Genomic DNA, 17,048 nt, shown 5'->3' with positions numbered 1-17,048 from the left:
AACATGGACGTCAGATTTACGTTTTTATTTCAAGGTGGAGCAAAGGGGAATGTCCTTACATCTATTAAATGTTTGATTGGTTTGTTTAAATGTTGGGCTCATCCCTGGCTCAGGCTAAACGCGGACGAGGTAAGGGAGCACGGCATTGCCCTCGCAGAGCTCGCTTTGGTGGCGCTCCCTCCCTTTTCCCTTCTTTTCCTTTTCCTCACCTGGGGCGTGCAATCTAATGTGCAATGAAAAGCCTGGAGGTAGGAAATTCCAGCTTTCCATTACCCGTCTTTTGGGATGCAGACTCAAATCAGGATCAAAAGCAGCTGCTTGTTCTGCCATGCACTCAGTGCGATACAATTCTCTCGGGCTGTCAGGATGGTTTGATCCCTTGTACAAAATCCTTTTGCATATCCCCCCCCAGCGCACATGTTTTTCAGTATTGCCTCAAATCTGTCACAGGTTGTCTCCTGAGGTGCCTAAAACCCAGCAGGGATGAGTAGCAGTTATCTCATCCGGTAGTTGTGAAACTGAGTGCACTGGTAGACGCTAATAGCATTTTTATTCAGGATCCAGAAGGTATCTCTAACTTCTGTCTAGCTAAACCCACTGCAATTCATAAGGCTGAAATTACAATGTGATGAGGCCCTTTCCTCTTGGCTAATTGCTGCAGAATGAAATAAGGGCCAGAATAAAACATGGTCATCTGCTAAATTGCTCCTGTGCCCAGCCATCAGGCTGTTTACTGCGGCGGACGATATATTGATTGTCGCAGCTTTTGAATGCTCCAGCTCTGCTGAAAATCGGACAGTGACTCCTCTGAGATTTAATACTCCTGGTTCAAAGCTTATTCTCCATAGCTGGTGATGACTGACTATTTGAAAATAAATTAAGAATGGCCAGTGAGAACTCTCTAGAAGTGGCAATTATGCGGTCCAATTTTGCAAGTTTACCTGGAGTTACATCCAGGTGTTTTCACATCTGCTGATGAGCAGAAATGCTTGACTGGTAAGTCAGCAATATTGGGGCTCGAGGACACCTGGACTCATGATCTTGTGCCTTTTTTATGTGTGCCTGTGCCTTATAGTTTTGCTAGTTTTGCTGCTAGCTTTGGAGACATCAAAGAAAGTTCACCCACACTCTTAGCATCCAGCTGCTGGTAAAATTTTTATGAAAGGGCCTTAATTATGCATGATGAATGACAGCTCAGTTACACAACTCATCTCATGGGTGAAGAACAATTGTTTAATACTAGATGCTTCCGTGCAATAGGCTCTTTTTACACTGTTAGCCTCTTAGTCTTTTTTAAACCTTCGACCTCACCAATAGAGATGGGAGAATTTGCTTGTATAGGTTGTGCCAGCTGAGTTGAGTAGGTGGTCCTGTTCCAGACGCTGAGTAACCCACAGATATTCTAGATTCCCTTAGGCTATCCAGGGGGTGGATGATGGGCTGCTCCGAAAACCCAGCTTGCTACCCAAAAGACTGTTGGCAGCAAGCTAACCAAAGGGCTGCGTTGGCTGCGCCGCTCTGCTCAGTTCAGGAGCCGATGCGCCTCCCTGACCCCTGGCCCTCTGCGCCCAAAGCCGTCTAACGCACGGCAAAATGCAGTAGATGTGGGCAGGCTGCATTTAGGAACCTCGTGTGCTATTCTGTGGGTGTAGTTATTGCAGGCTGCGTGCATTACACGGGTTTCCTGCGATCCAAGTGGAACTGGGAAAATGTAAATGGGATTAAATTACCAAAAACGAGGCAGTGGGAACGGCTCCTCCTGCAGGTAGTTAATATGCAAGCATGTGATTGCTCCCGTGTTTTCATTTTACCCAGCGTATGGCTCAGGAGGGCCCGTGCTTGTTTTAATTTGAGATGACGCTGGTCATCTGGGTCCTGGGTCCCCAGGACAGCTGGGACTTGGGCCGTGCGCTCCTCTCCCAGACGCCTTGCACCGCGAGCTCTTCCTCCTGCCTGATCCCATCACTGGCAGGGGGGTAACGGCGGGCTTGGCTCAGACGTGATTTCCAGCCCGGCACAGATGGTCCATGGGGATGCGCCTGCGGGAGCGAAGCCGCCCAGGCGTCAGCAGAGCTGCAGAGCTTCGCCCCTGATCCGCGGGCTCCGGGAAGTCCCCAGACCACTCTTGGTGGTCCGTGAAAGGTAACTAAGAAAAGCAGTCATCGTCGGTACTTTTAATTCACTTGACTTTTTTTTTTTTTTTAGTGGCCCACAAACTGAAAAAATCAGAAAAGCCCTGCAGCGCAGGAGCTGGAGCGCAGGCGCAGCCAAGGCAGGGCTGAGGCTCCTCGGCATCGCGGCCCCGCAGCCCTCGCCTCTGCCCTGCACCGKCGCGCTGCTGTTGGCGGCTCCAGTATATCAAATGCATTGTAGTGATGACATTATAGATATGTCCTTGGGCTCTTAAAAGCCTATGTAATTGCCCTGGGCCTAGATACTTACGATTTTTTGTTGCCCAAAATCTATATAATTTTCTTATTTTCTAATAGTCCATGCATAAAAAAGCACTAGAAAGCTGTAAATCATCCTGGGTTTTTTAAGGGTGAACTGAATCCAAATCATGCTTTCCTTCATGAAACGGTTTTTGGTATAAAGGAGAAGATAGATTAAATTATGTTTGACTGACAGATTTAAATTGAGACTCCTTTCCGCAGCCTCCACATTCATGCTCTAAATAGGAGGCTTGGGATTAGGGCCATTAAATTACTTAGTTTATTGGAAAAATAAAATATCAGGAACAGATGATGATGAAAAGAGATAGGAACRCAAACTGAAAGAGTGTTAAAAAATGATTAAGCTAAGGTAGCAAATGTAATAGAATAGCACTAAAACTAGATGACACGTAAGAAATTCTCTCAAAGTGGCAGTGCTGCGACTGTTAAAATACAGAGGTGTGAAGTCAAAGACAGATGAGCGTGATATTGCCAAGACCCTGAAGTAGGGCTTTTTTGCCACCAGCAGGGCTGAAGGTCATGTCCTGGGTCAAAGCACATTTAAAAAAGGAGAGAAACAAAATGCTTTGGGGCATTATACGTGTGAAAAGTTCCATAGCTTTTATAATTACATAGTGCAAAGAAGCAGGTTGGGAGGCAAGGCAGCCAGGCAAACCCAGGGGCAGCTGGACGTGACCTTTCATGAGAGCAGACTGCAGAAACACCTGCACGGCTCGTCTGTTTGGCTGCTGTGAGCAGACTCTTTCATTGCTGATGAACGTGCCTTCAAGGGGAAACTAAAAAAGTGTTTTGAAAATTATCTTAATTCCAGGGTAATTGTGCTAGAGGATTGCTGCAAGACTAGTACCTCCTCTTCGCTCCCACTGAATAGGTGTTTGCTGTCTTCTCTGTGGGATGCTCTGGAAATCATCTGCTCTAAGGAGAGTTTCTCTGCTCAGGCTGCAGCACAGCACAGCTCAGCGGAGCGTTGCACCCTGCCTAGTGCGTGCACATCTCCGGGACCTCGGCCAGGCCAGCCCAGCCCGCGGACAGCAGGGCACGGCAAAAGGCACGGAGGAAATTACATGCAGGCCATGGAGCGAGTTGAACCCTCTGCTGCCCTCGTCGCAGGCTGAAGGCAGTAATGTGCCCCTGCTTTCCATCTCCATTCAGCTCTCCTGGAGAACATTCCCCCCATAACTGGGGTTTTCAAGACCGCTGCTGTCAGCGCTGCCCTGCCGCCCTGCTTAGCAGTTGCAGCACGCCTCCGCCAAGCCCCACGTCCAGGCAGAGGTACGTTTCAGTCTGCGGGCTTTGAATAACTTCTCCTAACCTCTTTGGGTCTTTGCATCTGTATTGCCTCCCTCATTCTTTCCAGTAATTACATACAAGGCCATGGAAGGAGATCAAATTCTGCCGTCTCCTTTGAATCCTGGAAATTGCCTCTTATGGTACCCTTGAGTCTCTTTAAAGGAAACAAATTAAAACGCTGCAGCCCCGATGATTGCAGGTAAAGCCGTACATCAGAGGACCTCACACTTTCCAAACAGCCCTCTATACGGCCAGTGAAACATTTCCAAGAGATTGATTTCATATAGGGTCTGGGGAAATTCCACAGCTCCACAGATAATCTATAACCCTTTGCCCGGAGAAGAATGATAAATTCTTTGCCTTATTCTCAAGCATTTGTTGTGATTGCAGAAGGAGCAGCAGTGCAAACAGTTTTCCCTGCTCATGAAATAAAGCTAAACTTAGGTCAAAGGAGCATCTTTCAGACGCTCCTGCGCCTCCTGTCAGGGTTCGTCTGAATCAGGCTGCTCCCCCAGCACCGTGTTTCCCGTTGTGCTCTTACAGCTGTGACGTCCGGCGTAAGCTGTTGCCTGCTTTCTTTTCGTCCTTTGCTTTAGATTAGTTATTGTAATGAGTTGTTGGTTCTGCAGACTAGCAGCATATGTCCACTCAAGTGGCATTTGCACGTCCCCACTGACACTGGCAGCTCGGCTCGATGAATTTCACTGTCCTCACAAGCAGAATCTCTTCGGGTGACCACAGACTTGCACTCGGCCGCTTTGAGTCCGGCACCGATCGGTCAGCGGCGCGGTGGGGTTTGGGGTCCGCACAGGGCGTCTGCCGCGGCAGACCCGGGGCTGCGGGGACCTTTCCCGACCGGAATCCCGGGAAGGGCTGGAATAGCCCATGTGGCATTTACATGAAAAAGGCGGATGGCCACTAGGTGACAGCATGGGACTGCACGGGTGGAGCGGAGGGACAACTCCTCTGCCACCACCCGGGGGGTGCAGGACTCAGACCCAGGCTTCAGACCTGGCTTGAAGGGGCTTAATTGCATCTGAAAGCAAAGGGAAGAGTTTGGATAAATGGTGTAAGAACACATTTTCTTTTACAGGAAATCCCCATTCAGGGTCCTGTTGCCATTGGCAGCCTGATAAATATTTTGCATAGATGCTAAAACAAAGTGTAAATGAGGAAAACAAAATTGAAATCAAACCAAAACACCATATTGTGCTAAGATCATTTCTCTTGATACCAGGAAAGCTTCTTGGAATGAACCATCTCGTTAATATTTACCCCGTTTTTCTATCTGAATAAAGAATTTCATTTCTGCATTTCTATAAAAATAGTGATTTTCATTAATACTATCTTTCTGATTTTGCATTCAGAAGTCAACAGGGCCAGTCAGCGCCCTGACAGGATGCGAGCAGGGCTCTGCTCCGGATGGATAGATGCCCTTCCCTGGCAGCAATGAGAAGAATCCGCCGGCTGATGCACGCAGAGGGCGAAGCGGGAGGCGGGTGAGTGGTTTACCGGAACCGTCAGGAGCAAGGAGTGCACCGGCCCACGCAGATGTACCCAGGTTCAGCTTGCTGGGACCTCCCTGCCACTGCTCCTGTTGCACGGTGAAGCCACGCGTCTCTTCGGGGTGTCGGCAGCGCTAGGGACGCGCGTCAGGGCGCCTTGCCGGGACCGCAGGCGTCCTTCTGCATCCAGCCTCGTCATCCCGGCTCYGCGCTCCAGCGGCAGCGAGTCAGGCCACGGCACCTGAGCGTGGTTTTGTTCTGCCGCACAAGCTGTGCCCGAGACTCCCCACTCGGCCCCCGCGTGCCCTTGCCGCTCAGCCGACAGCTAGGGCAACGCGTTGAACATCAGTGCAGGAATGCACCGGAAAGAAGCAAGCGGATCTGGCAGGCGGCATAAAACAGCCCGGCGGCGAGCAACCGTCGCAGCATCCCGCTGAGAGGGGCTGCGTAATTTTGAAGGTTATCGATCCCTTTGCCAGCTTCCAGAGTAGCTTTTCACAGTCTCAATTAGTGCAAGTGTTTCAGTAATTGTAGCAAACTGGCAAAGAAAAGAAACAATACTTCACAATCCTTAAACTTGTTAAATTTGGAACCTTAAAAGATTCTCAAGGAAAGCACAGAAACCCCAGATAAATATTCTTCAGCCTACTTTGTTATTTCCCTATAGAGAAAACAAGCTCAAGGAGGGATGAATCCAGTCCATCATCACTTAAGTAAACTATAAGAGGCAGCTGGAGGGAACATCGTGATTTACACTGCAACAGAGAGAACTGCAACCGTGTGCCCTTTTTGATTTGTTATAGGAATTCATGCAAAGAGGGCCTGCAAAGGAGGAGGTAGAGGGTTTGCTGCCGCTTTGCCGCAGAAAGCGCAGACCTGCCTGCTTTAGGAGACTACAGAGATGAGAGAATTATTTATACAGTAACGTCGCAGGACAGAGGAGGGAAAGCGAATGGCATTTTGGACAGACTGTTTCAGCTGCTATTATTAAATCTGCTCTAACTTCAAAGACTAATATTTGGGGGAAAGGAAGCCTTGGTTAACTATTCAGCACCTTCACACTTCCAATTATTGTCACTGCTTCTAAGGCATCAGGTTTAAGATTTCCCAAAAGACCTGTAGGAAGGCCAGAGAAGATCAGACATGATGTTCTGGGCTTCTAATATGAAAAGCAATTGGGAAAATATGGAATAAAATAAAGCATGAGAGAGACTTCTGGTTATACTTCATATATTTAAAGCAGAATAAAATGACACAAAATCATGGCAGGCTGCTTTTAAATAAAACATCAGATAGAGTTGGGAGCAGCTGCTCGTTGAGATGGCCAGCACGGGGGAGCAACGGCTGGATGCGAAATCCAGAACGCGGTCACCCAGGGCCCAGCAAAAGCAACGGGGACGTTAGCGTGTGGTGTGTCTGTGCGCTCGTGTGCGAGTGAGGAACGTTTGCGGTATTGAGGGAAAAGTTCTCTTCTTTTAGGGTAATGGTTCCTATAGTGTGAACTGCCCTCGACTTTCCAAAATGCACTGTGCTTAATAATAGATATTGAGTCCCTGCAGTTAGCACTATAAATCTGTGCAATATCCTAGTCACAGGTCCAATGGACACCTGTCGCAAGAAGCGACTGTTTTTCTTTTCAGTGTAAAATGAATTTTTGAGCTCTCGTTATTGAGAATCTAACAGCTAGACCCAAACTACTCAGTGTCACCACGGATTAGCATTACTTCTATCTTTTTTCTGTGTCAGAGCCTGTTCTCTCAACCAAAGCATCCTGGTGGATGCTGACACAATCCCTTTTTCCTGCTAGTAAATGTATGCCACTTCACTGTGAAATTTTCTTAAATCCAGGCTAGGTTTTGGGTTGGCACCACAGAAAAAGCCAATCATCAGACAGACCAAGGACTTGGGTTTGGCTCCCCAGATTGTGAGTGAATTTTTTTGTACCAAGATACTGGTGACTCTGAAGTGAGGTTCATGACCACACTCAATTCCTGAATGAAGAATATCAAAGGATCTAATTTTCACTCTCACAGATAACAAAACCAAATCTTAAAATGCTCAAACTTTTTTAATTTTCCTGCCAGCCCTACACTACGAGTCTAATATTCATCTTTATTTCTAGGTGGAATTTCTTCTGATTTTGTGGTGGGGGGGGCAGTTAAAATTTAATGCATAGGAAGGATGTTAGTGCAGTGAAGGTTTCTTTTATGACTTCTTTTTTTATTACCACTTCTTGCTAGGGTGTAGATCACAGGCACCTCAGCCTGAAAGTCACTATAAACCCAAATTCTTCCAGTAGTCCAGCTCCACCTGGGGGTAGATTTTCAAAAAGCTTCAGTATCCGTCGGCTTTCACCTGCACGTTGATCCTTATAATATACTGTGATTTCTTCAAGGGTTAAGAAAAGAAGAACTTGCCTGGGTTTGACCCTGGAGACAGCGGCGTGCTTCTCGCTGAGCTTTGCTGGGGCAAGTCCCCAGCGGCCTCCYCGGCGGCGGGTGGGAGGGAGGGAGGGAGCCCCGGGCACGGCGGCGGGACCCGGCGCTGCTGCTTGGTGCCGAAAGTGCCCGGAAACACCGGCTGAAATGGGCACAGCCGCAACYGGGGCGCGAGCTCCAGGGTCGCAGCTCTGCCGCGGGGAGCAAACGGTTCCTCCACTGAGGGCCGCTTTCTGCTGACACCTTCTGAATAGATAACAGTTGAGGCGGATTATAAAATTTAAAGAAATTGTTTGAGAACACAATTAACAGCAGTGCCCCTGAACTGGAACTGCTTTGCCGCGAACTGAACATGTCTAAACCCAGCCACGGCTGAGCGGAGCTATTCCGTTCAGCATTGGATTAACTCGTCAGCAGAGCGCCCAGAATCTGATTTAATTTGAAAGGCTACAAAATTATATTTCTCTGCTGATTTTCCAGGTGGCAGGATTAGATGTGGAGCTTTTAGTTTTCCACTACTTCCTTTTAACTTAATTTGACAGAAGTGGCTTTGAATACAAGGCGATATTTGGTGGGCGCTGCGTCGGGGATAATGAAAATGTCAGATGCATGGCAAAGCATGACCGGGGCAGTGTGTTCGCTTCCATGTGGAAACGCGCTCAGTTTGGTAAACCCCACTGAACGTGTTTTCTGGAAGAGCGTAAACCAGCCTGGAAGCTGCAGGAGACCATGCACAGGAGTTTGGCTCGGAAGCAGCCGGCGGAGCCTTTGAAGGAAAGGACTGTGTTTGTAAATCACTTTTGCTTGTGCATGTGTTTCTTGGTGCTGGTTTAACCATAAACCTTTATGGAGGGGAACAGTAACGCAACAGCAAGTTCTGCGCGGGTATTCACGGGAAACCTGGTCAGAGAATTGTAACACGATGCGAGACCTGTTTTGTCACCTCCAAAGGGCCTGCATTTCTAACACTGCAACCTTCCTGGGCACATCAGAATTTATTCAGAAAACTATTTATTAGGTAACAGTAAAAAAAAATTACAAAAATCACCAGCTGTCATTATGCAACCTGCAGGCAGAAAACCAAGGTAATATTCATGGCATTTATTCTTTGTTAAGGACCAATTCCTCCACATTCATCTCACTTTGTGGCCTTTCCCGAAGGCAGGTGAAGCTCCCCTGGCATTGCTTTTCCAGGTTCCCCGGAGGGCATTTGTGAACACCCGGCGAGCCTGCAGCATCCTTGCCATCCCGTCTGCGCTGGCAGAGGTGAAGCAGCCTCTGACGTGCGGGTTATGGACGGATGCAACTTCAGAGGTAAGAGGCAGGGGCAGAGGGTTGGGATCCAGCCGATGTCTGAGCACTGATCCGTCCCTGCTCTGCACTCACTGTGGGGGGAACGGGGCTTGGCATGGCCAGTCCCTGTCCCTGTCCCTGTTTCCCTCCAGGTGCTTGGGTGCTTGGTGGAGGGGAGATTGGAGAGGGATGCAGGTGAGGAGGTGGAGCAGCGATTGCAATGGGACATGGGTGAGGAGGGGAGGGATGATTGCAATGGGACACAGGCGAGGAGGTGGAGCAGCGATTGCAACGGACACGGGTGAAGAGGGGAGGGGTGATTGCAACGGGACACGGGCGAGGAGGTGGAGAAGTGATTGCAATGGGATGCAGGTGGGAAGGGGAGGGGCAGCCAGCTCTCACCTTAAAAAGGGGAAGGTGGAAGCAGGAGGGTTTGGCTGAGTCTTAGAAGAGGCATGGAGGTGAGAGTAGCTCTGGAYTAGGGCTCTGCTCTTTCCTGTCCCTGTGGTTAGATGCTGTCTGGCCCAAGGCTCGCTTTGGGGAAAAGCTCTCTGAAAAGGTTCTGCTGGCTGGGGACTGGGCTGGGTGTGTGGAGGTCCYAGAGGTTCCTGGGGCCTTTTCCTTTCCCTGGAGGAGAAGGGGGTTGTGATCTGACCTCCAAACTGCAGGGACGTGGGGGGACACCAAGGGGACTATGCAGTGCCAGATGGTGTCATGACCTGTGAGCCTTCTCCCCGGTCATGGGCTCCTTTGGCTGCTAAAATGCCCGAATTCCTCTTTGGTCCAGGAGAAGGAGCTAACCTCTCTGGTCAGCCCACCCCTGTGCAGAAGCCCCTAGCTCCCCTCTCGGTCTCTGCTGTCAGGCCAAGGCAGAAGGGTTCGGCTGGGAAAGGGTCTCTGAACTACCAGGCAATGTGCTTACGAGAGGCAGGTTTCTAATGGTTCCCAAAACTGAGATTTTCTCCCTGCAAATGCAATTAGGTCTCAGTGTCCCTGATTAGCTCCTAGTGATGAATTCCATCTGCCTGACTGGGATCAACAAAGACCTGAAAAAACCAAGCACCAGACATGCAGCCTACTGTTTTCATGCTGTGCTTTGTTCATTATAGGAAACCGCTTACAAAACAAAGCTCTTCCTTGTTCCAGCCAATTTCTTGGGCTTATTTGCCATGAAATGTCACCTTCTCAGATGAAAGAATGGGATTTATCACAATTAAGGGAAGCTTTGACGTGTCCCTTTAAGTGAATCAAGTGTGTTTTGTACTCTGAATCTATGCAGGGTTTTGTTGGTGCAACATGATTCTCATGCGATTTATAATACTCATAAAACATGCACGTTCTTGAAGAGTGGTTGCATAATTTTTATTGCTTCCAGCAACACTCACTGCAGAGAGGACCTGCTAGTCTTTAGTGTGTGGAAGCTAATGAAGCATGTTTATGATGAGTAAATGCACGCACATTGACACAGCGCCGAACACAAATGGTTGCTGGGCATTGGGCATCAGTAGCATAATTGCTCGGAAAGCGCACAATAAACCGGGGCAATTACTCAATAAAAAAAACTGTGCAACTGTTTCAAGTCAGTGACAGGATAAGTGTTGAATGAGTTAATCTCTGCTGTAGAGAATAAAATGTGCTGCAATGTGCCTGGCTGCTGCTTTGTCCCTGCTCCGGCTCGCTGCTCCCGTGCCCTGGAGGGAAACCCTGGGAGGCCCTTGGGCGGAGGTGGACTTGCTGCTCTGGGCGGCTGCGCCCCATCCGGCTCTGAACTGCCTCCTGGCAAGAGGCCCTGGAGGGATCGTCCCGAGGGATCCGCCCTGAGGGACTGGCCCCTCGGCTCCAGCCAGGATGCTGGGCGGTGCAGTTGCACCCCTGGGCCAGGTCCAAGCACTGTCTCGGATGCTGGAAGCGTGCCTGAGCTGAGGCCACCGCCCGGACCTCGGGGGGGGGGGGGGAGTTCTCTATGGATAGAGGTTTTAGCTAGGTGGTGCAGCAGGTTTTACCGTTGTTTCCTGTTGTTCCTGGGGGTAATTACCTTGTTCACCCTTGCCAGAGCATGGGGTGGGAGACCCGGTGTCAAGCAGGGGAAGCCCAGGAAGGGGTTAATGAAAAGCAAAGGTGTTGCTCTTAAAGAATAATTAGGCAGGTGAAAGCTGGCCGGGGAGGCAGCTGCAGCGTGGGGTGGGGATGCAGCGTCGTGCTGGGGTGCAGCGTCGTGCCGGGGTCCCACATCGCACCGTGCAGCTGTGTGCAGGGCTGATGCCCGAGCGCTGCCCCTCGCTGGGAAATGGTTTTCTCCCCGGTTCTTGCCAAACGCTGCATCGGTTCAGATATTTACTTTCGGCCTCGTAGTCTCTGTGCGAGCTGTTTTGATAGACACTTTTGAAAGCGGAAAAACAAAGCCGGACCTGCTGGCATAAAACAAACAAAGCGGCTTATTATGAGCTCTCTTGGGATTATAAACCCCTAGCTAATATCAGAGATAACACCTGCAAGTTGAGGTAATGTCCATGGAATTCCTTATTGAACTGTTTTCTGCCTGAAATCCCATTTTTCACTGGTCGAAGGGAGGCCCTGAGTAGCCCCTGAACCGCAGGAGCTGCGCTGGGGCTGGGACCAGCGCGGCAGGAGCGCAGCCCGGGCTGGGGTCTCCCTGGGCAAAATCACCTCTCGCTAATCCTCCTCAGTGCGGAAAAGAATCCAGAAATCAAATGAATATTGATGCAGCCAGGTTTTTGCATGTTGGGTTTTCCCTTGCTGAATAGCGTTCTCTGCTTAAACTCAGCCCATAGCAGACACACAGCAGAATTTGTTTGGGCTGCACCAGAATCTTTATAGGAGCCGCACCTCTGTTCTGTGGGGAAGAAACGAGCTGTCTGCAGAGACTAAAACTACGTCTCTGTTAGCTAAACAGGCTAAAAGTTTTTTAACCATGAAAAATTTGACTTTGGTTAAAATCTGTTTGTTTTGAGGCAATTTTTCAATATAAGCTGTCTTTGGAAAAAGATCATGTTTTAGTGAGAATTTATGGTTATATTGCTCTGAAAAATAAGCGCTTTTTCTTGTGTCTGCAGGTACCAAGCAGCTGTGCGTCGCCGGTGTCACCGAAGGCTCCTGCACCCCATCGCAGCCCCGTCCGGCCCCAGCGGCGCYGCGCTCCTCCGGTAGGTGCATGCTTCCGTACCGCGTGTGGCTCGGTGCGCGCCCGTATCGTTTCCCATGAGTATTCCTATCTCGCAAGGTTGAAGGCAAGCGAAGGATTTGTGCTCTGGCCGTGCTCAAAGGAGCAGTGTTTCTGCTGGTTGCACGTGGCCGGTCCCGGTTTCTGCCGGAGAGAGAGATGTGCCACCCGGTGCCGAGAGCAAAGTCCCTCGGGGCGCTCGAGGAGGGAGCCAGGAACCCAAAGGACGGGAGGTTGCGTGGGTGCGGCTGGTCCCTTTTTTGTGCCTAAGGTGACAGTGAAACTCCTTTCAGATTAGAGACTGATTTTTATTCGAATAGACAACATGTGAAGCAGACAGCCGTGCGCTGGCGGCGTTGGCTTATCGCTGCAGTAAATATTGCCGCTGACGCAGCGGGGCCGGGGCGTTCCCGGCTCCCCGGTCTGCTGGGCTCTGTGCTGTGGCTCCGGGAAGCCCGCTCCGTTCCAGTGGGAATGTCGTAGGCACAGCCGCCGCGAGGGCATGGGGCGCATTCCCGATCCCCAGGCGCCGTCAGCTGCGCGGTGCTGACGCTGCTCTACACAGAACGGGAAATTCAGAGGGTTATTAGAAAAGAAAGGGTTGGCGTCTCCTTGCTCGGTGCTGTAAGGGCAGAAATCACGTGCTGGTTTTTGGTTAGTGACTGATTTCTCAAGCGTCTTCTAATATACTTGGGGGGTTTACACTCAAAATATACAAAACTTACCGGCCTCTTCTGGGACCATTTTGGTAGCGAGCTGTTTCCAGCCGCTACGTGGGAAGCAGAGGAGACGAATCGGAGAAAGGCGGGTTTTTTGCTGCGACTTTGGGGCTAGCGAGCGCGGCCGGGCTCCGGTGGCGGCGTGCCCGGGTGCTTCAGCCACGGGCTGCGGATGAGCCAGCGCACAAAAATGTGCTGCACTCRCCGTTGCCATAGCACAGCGGGGAAACCCGGAGCAGCCCGGGAGGTTCGTGAGTCACCGGGTGAAGTGTTTATCCGCGGCATCCTTCCCCCGTAGCCCTGCAGCGTGCATGGGCTGTGCGGCGTCAGCAACGCGGGGTGGGAGCTAGTGCGACCGCGAGAGTGTCACTGGCTAGTCATGCCCGCTGCATCCCAGTGCGACTGGGGCCAAAGATGTTGGGAAATCCTCAGTGCTACTAGAAGGGTTTGGGGTTTTTTTTCTGATGAAGCAAAAGATATGAGGTTGGAATAGCTATCCGTGGTTAATTGTGGAAGTGTTGTCCACTTGCTGCTGGGTCGGGCGGCAGCGGGACCCAGGGCCATCACTGCGCACTGAGCGCTGGGGAAGCTGCAGTGGAGGCACGTGGGGGCTGCGTGTGAGCAACGGCATGGTGGAACGAGCTGCGTCTGTGCTCGGGTTGCGGGTACTCACTGAAACCGGCACCYGCTCACCAGGCAAGCAGCGGTGCTTGGTGCAGCGCTTCCGGGCTCGGCTGCGGGTTTCATCTCGCTGCGCAGGATCCGTCCCGGGAGGTGCGGAAGCAGCGGGCAGCATCTCTGTGTGAGACTGAGAGATGCCGCGAGGCATCAGTGTGACGGGTTTAGTCTGTGCGAAATGCAGCCTGGAAAAATGCTATTCAAAATATTTTTAAAATTAAGGTTTGTTTTTACTCCGGCATAAATTTCACTATGACAACACAAAAGCACAACAATGAGTAAAATCCCAAGGTGTTCTGTGCTGTGAAAGTCACAAATTAGCGCGTGTCCCTCCTACACAGCTTCTGTCTTAAAGCTGCTTTGACTCTGAGCAGCGGCACAGTATCTGCAAGTCACGTCGCTGACTTGAAAGGTCACGGCAGTAACCGGGGCCGAAAACCCCGCCRGCGTCCGAGCCCCTTCCAGCAGCCCTGCTGACCTGCTCTGCCTCCAGACGCCCGTCTGGCGTCAGCACACCAAAGTCGCAGCCGTAGCGGTAGGTTTTTAAGCTGGGTTTATGGCAACTCGATTAGTCCTGCAGCCGCAGGAGGGCGACGGTGCTGYGAGCTGTAAAAATGCCGTTTGCGGCTTGCCCAAACTGCCAGAAAATAAAACCTGCTGCAAGGGAGAAGGGGGAACCCTCAAATACCCGCCCGCGGTTCTCGGTGTACGTGTCAGCGTACAGAGGGTGCTTTACCCAGGCCGTGCTCCCAGCAAGCGCTGCCGGAAGCAGAAAATCCCCTTTTGGCCCCGCTCCTCGGCGGAGGCACCGGCACTGGGCTCTCCCGGGATGTCACAGTGCCGTCACGGCTTTTGGAGCCCCRCGGAGCTGTCAGCCGGCACAGAAGAGCGGCAGGGAAATTAATTGATTCTTAAATGAGCTGAAAATGCTTCCTTTGCGCTGAGCAAAGTGGCTGGGTACAGCTCCCTTGCCTCGCGCAGGCAGCGCGGAGCAATAAAAGCAGGAGAGCGAAGGGCCCGGCCGCGCTGCTCGACGTGGGTGTTCGCAGCTCTCTGCGAGGTGCAGCGGTGCCGCGGCTCGCTGCAAGGTCTGGCGCAGCCCAGCAGGGCCGCTGCTCGCGATGTGGCACGCAGTGCAGCACACGATGCAGCACGCGATGCAGCATGCAATGCAGCGCGCAATGCAGCACGTGATGCATTGCACCTCGCTGCCGAGACCCGCTGCCTCGCCAGGGCTGCAGCTGGAGCTGTTCGTATCCCAGTGCCCCAAGACTGGCCCCGCTGCCCCAAATATGGTACAAATGTGTGGTTTATTGGGCTATCCCAAGGTGACTCTGTTTTACTGGCAAAGCAGTCCTAAACAGCAAACCAGAAGAGGTGATTATAGCATTTCCTTTCCTTAGTAGCTTGCATGGGCTGCGTTAAGAGTATGACTTCCAGGGGAAAATGTTAATTAGTTTTCAACCCAAAATTTATCCCCCTAAATCAGTTTTTGAGTACCAAAGGAAGGTCGAAAAATCATGAAGTGTTCCAGCAGCACTGCGAGCTGTTTCGTTAGGCAGGCTGACGGAGCCGGAAAGCCAAGGTGACTTAGGGCTGCTGTTGCTGGGACCTGTCTATGAGTAAGATTTACTGCAGGGTGTCTTGGCATGCTTTGACTTAACACAATATTCATATGTCTGAGAACTCTCTGCAAAAAGTATTTCCAGTCCTAAATATCACTTGGGGAGGGGAAAAGATTTAAATTACTTATTGTTTTGGTTGCATGTTTATAACAGCTTGAAAAAGCATTGAAACAGAAGACTAGGGCAGTGTGGCTGTGTGTTTGCCAAAATCGGACGATTTTGAGAAGCAGGGCCTTGCTTTTGAGGTAGCAGATAGCAGTGTGTGGTGGCTACCACGGCGGTGGTGGTGGGCAGGGGTTTGAAGGCACCCCAGCAGCAGGGCCCAAGGAGCCCATGTATATCGACTTCAATTCATGCAAAGAAATTCATGCAAAACGCTCCCAATTTATGTAAAAGCTAGGAAAATGTGCAATCGCTGGTCATGTGCTGTTGTGCTCTGCAGTGTTCAGTGCTCAGGCGGTATTTAACTTGAATTCCTGCTCAAGTAAATGGGATTTCGCCTCCGTAAGGGGTGGGTAAGGGTAAGTCCAGGCCAAAACAGATTCAGTGGTGTTTTGCACAGCTAAAGATAACTTTGGTTTGCTTAGTCAAAGCTCAGCCAGGAAAGAGCAAGGCTAATGCCTTCAGAGAAGGCTTGTTTGGTTAGTTTAAATGAGACTTTTCTGATAAATATCCCTGCAATGACTTAGTCATGAGGGTTTCGGGAATGGGTTTAAAAAAAGCCTCGGCCGCATCTGTYGACACGTGGCCGTTTCACGAGCGAAGCAAGCGGAGCCTGCGCGCGCCCGGCGCGTCTCGGTGGCCCCGCGCCAGGCTGCCCGAGCCGCTGTCGGCAGCAGCCTTCACTGCCATGCGCGCTTGTGCCGGCGTAGCTCCCGGAGAAAGGGATGTGCCTGAAGGGCACGAGGACTCGGAGCCGATCGAGCCCCCGAGGTCGCTTCTCAAGGTTCAACAAAGAGTTGGTGTAAAGCTAAGAGGGGCAGCATTCGGGACGAGATAGCCTGATGTCCACGTTAAACTAGATAAATCCTGAAAAAAAGAAACAAGCGCAAATTTGGAATTCCCTCAAAAATTAGTTGGGGATTATTTTATTGGCTTCCCTCTGGTATTGATATTTGTTCGCTTTTATTTGTAGTTATGTGTGAGGAGATCGTGTTGCAAATCCAAAAATACGGTTTCGCGTAGGATGGTCCTCTTAGTGGTCATTTTAAAGGTGCGTGTTTGAACCAGCTCTGAGAACGGGCCTGGATTTGCAGATTACGCAATGGATTGCAGAGAACAGTGTTGCAACAGAGTTTAACATGATTAGAGAACTGGAAGGAGCACTTGACCTAAAATAGTACAAAAGGGTGAAAACGTTAAATTTGTAGTAACCAAAACTGCCATGCTATAGCTCAAAGCAGAAGAGGGGTAAAAGCCGCCTGTAAGCCATACTTTGAGGATGCAAACACAGTGCTGCAGATTGCAACGCTTGGAAGCGATTCAAATATATCAGAACTCTTTTCCAATTGCAAGCTTCTGATTTTTATTTTTTTTAATAAGGTATTAATGCTGTTTGTCCTCTTCAAAATAAAAGGTTCAAGGGCAACAGCAAGGCTAAATTTCAGTCTGTAACAGTTGATCTCAGATTACTTCTGGGTTTTGTGAAAAAACAACTTGGATTTATGTACAGTCATTCTTTGGATGGGGCTCTCCACCGTGCATGTGACTGTGACGTACACACTTACTCGTTAATTTGAGGCAAAGAGGAGTAATTCCCTCCTTAAAATGAGGAAGAATGACTTCCCCGCCCCACAGGCCTAGAGAAAAGGCTTGGCAAGAGGCTGTGGAAGGAGAAGGTTTCCTTAACAACTGTGCCATTTCCCT

The sequence above is a fragment of the Apteryx rowi genome, unplaced genomic scaffold (assembly GCF_003343035.1).
Source record: "Apteryx rowi isolate R43461 unplaced genomic scaffold, aptRow1 scaffold_597, whole genome shotgun sequence".
NCBI classification, from domain to species: Eukaryota; Metazoa; Chordata; class Aves; order Apterygiformes; family Apterygidae; genus Apteryx; species Apteryx rowi.
Note: the sequence above shows the minus strand (reverse complement) of the source record.